Genomic DNA, 8290 nt, shown 5'->3' with positions numbered 1-8290 from the left:
TAACCCTAAAACCAAGAATCAAATATGACAAAAACCACAACTATAAAACCTAATTCAGTCACAGAGTAATCTTCTGAGGCCAAAAGTCCATCTAAATGCAATGAAGATTTGCTTTCATTAAAGACAGAGGTGAGGACAAAATCTGCAGTGGAAGTTATGATATGCTAGAAAGCAACAAATGTGGATCACTGACCAAAACGATTATGTACTTGATGCAAATGCAGATTGCATATTGTTATATATATATAGGACATTGTGTTTTTGTTTTCCCCATCCAGTCACTTATTTTTGGTGGTGAATACATGTTGTTAGAAGATGTCTTGTATGGTCTGAATCTTTGTTGTGTACTATTTTTTATAGTCTTAAGTTATAATGAAAAAAACAAAAAGTAGGAACCAAACATAAAAGGTCTAGTAAAGCCAAAAATTAATTTCATATTGATTTTAAAGTGATCTAGCTGAGTTTTTACACTGAAAGCAAAGATTATAGCAATTGTAGTCCATGGTATTTATTTTCAGTCAAACCAAAGTTACATATAATTCTGCCTCTGCTGATACGGGATATTAACACTAACAATACACTCCCTTTCAAAGACTTGCACAGGCCAAATTGTTGGAATGCTGGTTTTCACGACGACTCCAAACCCCCAAACTAGGATAATGCATTATGGTGTAGTTGAAAATAGCATAGTCAAATGTTTGCTTAAAACCTAGAAACTTTACTTGTTGCTTTTCATGTGCTGTGCCAAGTCTTGATAATACTTTTTCCCCCAACCAAGGGACCTCATAACCTGATGATGGTTATTGCTTTACAAACAGTTTCGACAGAAGGTGGCTGCTAGAGCTTAACATATGTACCAGTTCCATATGATGGAGCTGGTCCTTGCAAACTAAGCTCATCATTTATTCTTTGCTGAAGTCAGCAAATAGAGTTAGAGAAATACCCAGTCATCTATCACACCAAATAAAAGGACATAACGGCTTTCAAAAGGGTTTTCCCACTTACCCAAAAGGCTTTCTGAAAGCTTCTACCTCTGCAAAAAAAAAAAAAAGAAAAAGAAAAAAAAAAGAAAAAAAATTAGAACAATTATGGCAGATTGCATGAAACGTGAGAACGTCACAGTAACTGCTACTTTTCATTCTGTTTGTCTTTGGGTCATGATCAGTGAATGGGAAGTTTACGATATGGTATCAAAAGAAAGATTGGGATTGGGAAGGATAGTTTTCAGTCATCTAGGATCCTCTGGAAGGCTTATCTGAAGGGAAAATGGGTCTTTCAGGTGCATGTTCAAAGGCTTTGATGGACTGAAAGTAATCTTGAGAGCTGTACCATCAGGAGGGTGGCCTAAGACTACAATGCTAAAGTATGCATACCTCAGTTATCAAACTTTTGAAAGGAAGTCTCAGCCACAGAATGCATATACCTGTAGAGTTTTGCATGGGTTTTATATGAATACAATTTTAAAAAATAGCTGCTTGCACATTATACCAGAAAAACCTCCAAAACTGCAATTGCTTTGAAAATAGATTTTAGGTTTTTTGGAGTTTTCTGAAATGCTTGGTCTGTATTTTGATAATTGTGCATATTATGTAAAAATGTTGGTGGACCCATAAATGACCAGACTTTTTCTAAGAAAAATGTTGCTTTAATGCATTTCATGAATTTTTACTCTTATATCATTGCTTGCTAGTAATAGCAAATCTGCTTTTCTGCATCTGCTTTGCGTAGCTATTGTAAGGCTTTGAACTAATGTATGTATTTATTGCTTGAACTTCTGTGCATACCTTATAAAGCATAATGTCTGACAATTTAAATGGCTCATGTATTCTTGCTTCTATCATAAGCTGATTATGGGGACTATGATCTTTTGTATACAGCAAATTTTAACTGTAGCACAAACATCTGTTTATGTATTGGTGGAATATACCTGTTTTATTTATCTTTTTTGAGGTAAACTAATTTTTGATACTTTTCATTACTGTGTACTATGTTCATACTTTGAATTCTCTGACGTTAGAAGTCATGGTTGAGAATTGTAACAGCTGTTATTCGTTCTGTATTCATGGCTTTCACTGCTGAATAAAATAAAGGACCAAACCTAGGATTTGAAAGAAAACTGTCTACCTCTAACACCAGGGAGTTATCAGATTTTATTTTACATAGTTTTAGTCTACAAAGACACAATTGCTTAAACCTAGTGGGCTTAAGGCTTATATTCTATGTGGTTGGATTCATGGCACAGTTGTACTGTTTGAAAATCAATTAAAATTTCATGTGAATGTTACAAGTATTTGGTAGAATTACCACTAACTGGGTTTTCTTTAGATAACTCAGATATGGAGAAAATGTCATCAGCATTCTGTGTCTACAGCTGCTTAACTTCATAAGAATGCATTTCTTTGTGATTAGGGAATCGAAGAATAGTCAGCTAGGAATAGAGCTACAGAAGTACACTTAAAATAAACCATCCTGGACTTTAACATCCCTGGGCAGATTCAGTCACAAAATCTATTAGACAATTTTGTAAAGTTTTCAAATTGATCATTCACATTTTGGGGAATTTGTGAGACTTCATCCTACACATGACAATATTAACATGCATTCAAACAGTAGCTTTATTAATGCCATAAAGCTATTGAAAAAAACGTGGCTTACCCTTGTCATTTCACTAGTTCAGTTTGCAATGAAAGGTTTTTGTCCATGAACACTTGGCAAATCTTACTTAGGAAAAAAAAAAAAGAAGGATGTACATTTTCCTATAGAATTCATGTATGAACAGTGTGTCACTGCTGTTGGATGTAAAAATGTATATAAATCATTTCATTCACTTGATTACATTTCTGAAGTATAAATAAAAAATCTGATACTTTTGGACCCATTTATAACCCCTAGGATTTTATTCTTTCGGAGAGACTATCTTCCTTGCCAGAACCAAGTCATAAATTTGTGTACACATATCCCACAAATTGTTTAAATCATTTCCTTAGGAATTGAGGATTCATAAACCAAACCATACTCAAGTTCAATCAATAAAAACGGGTCTGTTTGTCAAATACATTCCATTAAAAACTATTTTCAGGTTCAAATTGGCTTCCTCACATAATCATCTCATGGTCTCATGTTTTTAGTCTAATAGAATTTGACATTTAAATTATAAATTAAAAAGGGGGGGGTGTGTCCGTGATGAGTTTCCTGACTTTAACTTTTTCATTTTATCTGTTCTTTTTTGCCTCCAAGTATCAGTCACACCCTTGGTATCCTGCCCTGATTCAGGAGAATGTACAAGGAAAGTGTAAGTAGCTTTCTAAGGGGAAGCTTCTTCGGCCTCTAGGGATCAGACCCAGACCCTTCTAAGTGGACAAGACAAGCAAGCTAGGGCCTTTGCAGCAGGAAACTTTGCCTTTTTCTTGAACCTCAACATGCATTCCTACATCTCCCATAATCAGAAAAAAAAGGAAATTAATGTGTTGAGTATATTTTTACTTTATGCATAATTTGCTAGTATCTGTCATCCCAATGAAAGAGTACCTTGACTGAAGAGCTTTCCACAGGATCAAAATTGTTTTAAAAGAAATGTGACCATGAGATTAATTTTTTGAACCTTAGGGTTCATTTTTCACTATTGATTATTGAAAGTAAATGTCCCAACCCAATGTATTTTGTTAACTTAAGACTACATTCCCATGCAGAGCAGAGGTGAACCCACTCTGACCAGACATTTGAAACTTACTAGTTACATGATTCTCTTCTCAATCACCTGCAAATTCTCTTGTGTTTAGTTTAAGAGGATCTGGGGAGACTGTAAAGAGGAGCTTACCTGTTCCTATAATAGCACCTGGGAAGCTTATGGGAGGGAGAGCCCCTAAGCCACTGTTATCTTCTTCTCTTTGGAGGCAGCCCAGAGCCCTAGAGCCATGAGGTATGTGATAGATGGGAGGGAATATGGTTTTCTTTTTACTTCTTCTTTAAATATATTTAAATGACACTATAGAAAATGCAGTTAATAAAACTGGGTTTCCCTGGTGGCTCAGCTGGTAAAGAATCCGCCTGCAATGCAGGAGCCCCTGGTTTGATCCCTGGGTCAGGAAGAACCCCTGGAGGAGGGCATGGTAACCCACTCCAGTATTCTTGCCTGGAGAATCCCCATAGACAGAGGGGCCTAATGGGCTACAGTCCCTGGGGTCGCAAAGAGTCAGACACAACTGACCAACTAACATTTAACTTAATAGAAAATGCAACATTTAGAAGTTACCAATCCTCTTTGATCAAATGTGCTGAAATAAGGAGAAGTTATAAAATTTAAAAATAACATTTCTGCTAATAGAAAGTTACTATGATTATATATTCACCCATCCTCCACAAGCCAAAAAATCAAGCATATTTGGGGAAAAGAAAAACAGGAAAATTGAGGTGAGCACCAAGCAGAGAATCCTTGCACTTGAACTCTGCACTGACATTTAAATGTTCTACTCAATGCCCTTCATCAGAGAAAGGATCTCTACACAGTAACCCATAAGAAATCAAATCAACAGAACCTCAATAGAAACATTTCATCTGGAGGTATTAGTCCTAGATGTTAAAAGTTTTAGAACAATAACAAAAGCTTGCTACAGATGCCTTGCATTTATTTAGTTTTGGCCTCTTTGGTAGTAGAAATAAGCTCAAAGTTAATAAAAAGGAAAAAAAGTTGCAAAAAAATTTATTAAATCATTTTACAGATCAAACTGGCTTTGCTATCAGCCATGAAAAGCTATGTGAATCTCATGAAATAATCCCATATCTAGGTTATCTCCAATTCCTGACACCTGGTTCTCATGGCTATGTTCCCATTGAATGCCAATTTAACATTCATTCTGAAGCAAAATCAGTTCTGTTTGGTACTGGCAACATTTATTTCCCTTGCCTTTTCCCATCATTTTAGAAATAACCTTATAGCAGAGAAGGCACTGGCGACCCACTCCAGTACTCTTGTCTGGAAACTCCCATGGATGAAGGAGCCTGGAAGGATCCATGGGATCGCTAAGAGTCGGACATGACTGAGTGACTTCACTTTTTACTTTCATGCATTGGAGAAGGAAATGGCAACCCACTCCAGTGTTCTTGCCTGGAGAATCCCAGGACAGAGGAGCCTGGTGGGCTGCCGTCTATGGGGTCGCACAGAGTCGGACACAACTGACGTGACTTAGCAGCAGCAGCAGCAATCTCTACCATAAAATGGCAATATTTCATTAATATTCTTCCCTGCATAAATTTAAAGCTGTTATTAATGAATAATATTTGTGTCAGTCATTTTTCTGAAGGTGCCATCTTTGGCAGATAATTATGACTTTCCTAATTTTCTAACAGGGATATTCTGGAAGTACAATTGTTATTCCAGCATTTAGAAACATCATTGGGTCACTTTAAGAGCACATGTGATGCATAAAATTTAAGAGATGGTCATATTGATATCAGACATCTAAAAAGAGGCCTTCAGTCCTTTTAGAACAAGTTAAATGACATATCAGGTTTATTTCTAAGAAACCTATTCAAAATCAGGAGGAAAAAGCTTTTATATTATATGCTCACAACCTCAGAAATTATGGCTTGAACAACAGAAAATTTATTTTCTACAACTCCATTCTCAGGTAAGCCATGATATTGAAGCCCATTAGGAGTAAATACCTGAATATGGATAATAAGGTCATATCTTCAATTCAGGCAAATGTGCCATCACCTGCCAGTGACTTCTGCCTTGGGAAAAGTAAAGGTGGTAGGACAGAAGGTCCACAGATTTGCCGATCCTTGTTTGGTTGCTCAATGGCAATGAACCATGAGAAGTGTTCACACTGTTAGCCAGAAACCTGAGAGCATTATTGGTGTATAGCATCTAGAAGCTGAGGATAATTCCACACTGGAAACTTTGGTGCTAAAATAATTTAAGTGAAAAGTGCCACTGTTGAGAATATTACATTTGGTAAATTCTGATTAGTAAGTACTGATCTCTGTGCTTGGTATGCTCTCAGAGTAGAACTTTCTACCTTCTTACTTTTCTTCCACTGGGACATGGGTTTTTTAACTGGGCAGGGTCAAGGTGAAGATGCTCAATGTGAAGTTTGATTTCATTGTGGCTCTCAATGTTATCGCCCAAATGTGTTATGTATATTCAAGAGTTAAACTTCTTTCCACCCACCTCCCCTTCCCCAAAATGAGATGATGTTATCAGGACCTCACAAAATTCTTTATCCTTCAGTGAGGATTAAATTTCTAATGGGGTACAGAACTGTTGGAAGGGAGTCTGCTCTAGGACTCAGGAATTGTGTAAACCTTACAGAAACAATCACATAACTCTAAATAACAGTACAGGTAAACAGAATTTAGTGACTAAGGATTGAACAAGGATAACTCAAAGAATATAATCAAAAGGTAATTCATTTTGGCCTCTTACTGCCTGTCTAAACTTTATTTAACAGGGCAATCTGCTGCGCCAGATTAGCGTGCAGGTTCCATGGTGTATCAGTTCACTCTTGAATAATAAACATTTGTATTGTCATTCAGTTCAGTTCAGTTCAGTCGCTCAGTCGTGTCCGACTCTCCGCGACCCCATGAATCACAGCACGCCAGGCCTCCCTGTCCATCACCAACTCCCAGAGTTCACTCAAACTCATGTCCACAGAGTCGGTGATGCCATCCAGTCATCTCATTCTCTGTCGTCCCCTTCTCCTCCCGCCCCCAACCTTTCCCAGCATCAGAGTCTTTTCCAGTGAGTCAACTCGTCGCATGAGGTGGCCAAAGTATTGCAGTTTCAGCTTTAGCATCAGTCCCTCCAATGAACACCCAGGATTGATCTCCTTTAGAATGGACTGGTTGGATCTCCTTGCAGTATAAGGGACTCTCAAGAGTCTTCTCCAACACCACAGTTCAAAAGCATCGATTCTTCTGCGATCAACTTTCTTCACAGTCCAACTCTCACATCCATACATGACCACGGGAAAAACCATTGCCTTGTCATTGGCCATCATAAAATGCCCTAATAAGACATTTAGAATGCAGCCCCATGTTTTACTCAAAACTCTGAGCTTGACTTTGGGTGACACCTTCTACCCAACTCTAAATCAGGTGTGTGACAGGTTGGAGCCAGGCTGTGGAGACCATGGTTCTTCTCTTTTGCTTTGTTTCCCTGCCCATCTTCCCATTCAGGATTGCACTGTCTGGTCAGCAGGGTCACGATGGAAACATTCTCACAGCCATTTCCCAGCAACAGGCTGGCAGGACCACCCCAATTTTTCCAGTAAACTCACTAACCATTCTCTGGCTCTCCCAGCTGGGACTCAGGCTTGATTCCAGTTAGAATTACCTTTCTCAAGTGTGGGTCAGGCACCAGACCTTTTGGTTTCCCAATTTCAGAGAACATATTCAAAAGTTCTTAGCATAATCTCCTGGAGGAAGCCCTCTAACTAGGTTTAGGCTGAGAAGGCAGTACCCTTCCCATCCCGGAAGAGGCAACAGTCATCCCCGCCCAAAATCTCTTTACCAATCTCTTGATGAAAATTTAAACGTGAGCATCCTATTAGAGGAGCACACTAGAGGCTGGATACACTTTCTAGAACAGATATTCCTAATTCAGGAGCTGATTGCAGAAAGAATGCCCATTCCTGAACTCAGCTGAGTGCAATCAGTGCTGCAGAAAGAAGAATGCCCATTCCTGAACTCAGCTGAGAGCAATCAGTGCTAATCCACCGCGTGTACCAGCTGCCGCGGAGGCCAAAGTGGCCCCCAAATCCTCTGTCCGCGTGCGCAGCAGGGCTTCTCTGCCGAACTCCGTGGGTCTCCGCTCCTCGTCACGCTTCTCGCCCTCACAGGGCTACAAGGAGACAAATAAGGAAAACTTCCTCAGGCGTTGTGTAGCTTTGCATCAAGTCAGTTTCCAGGAGGGCCGAATCTTATATTTGAAGATGCTGAGCACCAGAGGAATTAAGAATACAATCGTCTTGTATCCAATGTCATGGATAGCTACTTAAAATCTCCTGGACAGAGTTTGCAGATACATACTTTGAAAATCTTACTCTCAGTATTTATTTCAACTCTTTCGGTAAAGGTTAGAGTTTAAAAAAAAAAAAGAAAGAAACTGGTGGCTCTTACTGCTGGAGCGAGGCAGAAGGAGCACGGAAGACGGCGCCGGCCCCCGGGCTCCTCCAGGAGGGCACCTGCAGCTGCCAACACACCGGATGCCTGCCCCTCAGACCGAAGGGCAAGACGAGCACGCCACCCTCCTTCAGTCGGGACGCCTCTCCTTTAGCCGCTTGTGCGC

General features: G+C 39.2%; 1 protein-coding gene across 2 annotated transcripts in view; it reads left to right on the top strand.

Moving 5' to 3' along the window:
* The window catches only part of FOXP2 (forkhead box P2), a 341699-nt gene extending 338365 nt beyond the window's left edge, over positions 1 to 3334 (top strand). For both annotated transcript variants that reach the window (XM_088834526.1, XM_055420840.2), the window contains exon 18: positions 1 to 3334. This exon is cut by the window's left edge and continues 1137 nt beyond it. The gene's annotated coding sequence lies outside the window, so the exon portion shown is untranslated.
* Positions 3335 to 8290: the final 4956 nt, after the last annotated feature.

This window comes from Moschus berezovskii, chromosome 3 (assembly GCF_049115385.1).
Source record: "Moschus berezovskii isolate FMDL1 chromosome 3, NW_MosBer_1.0, whole genome shotgun sequence".
In the NCBI taxonomy this organism is placed as follows: domain Eukaryota; kingdom Metazoa; phylum Chordata; class Mammalia; order Artiodactyla; family Moschidae; genus Moschus; species Moschus berezovskii.
Note: the sequence above shows the minus strand (reverse complement) of the source record. Positions and strands in the feature narration are given on the sequence as shown.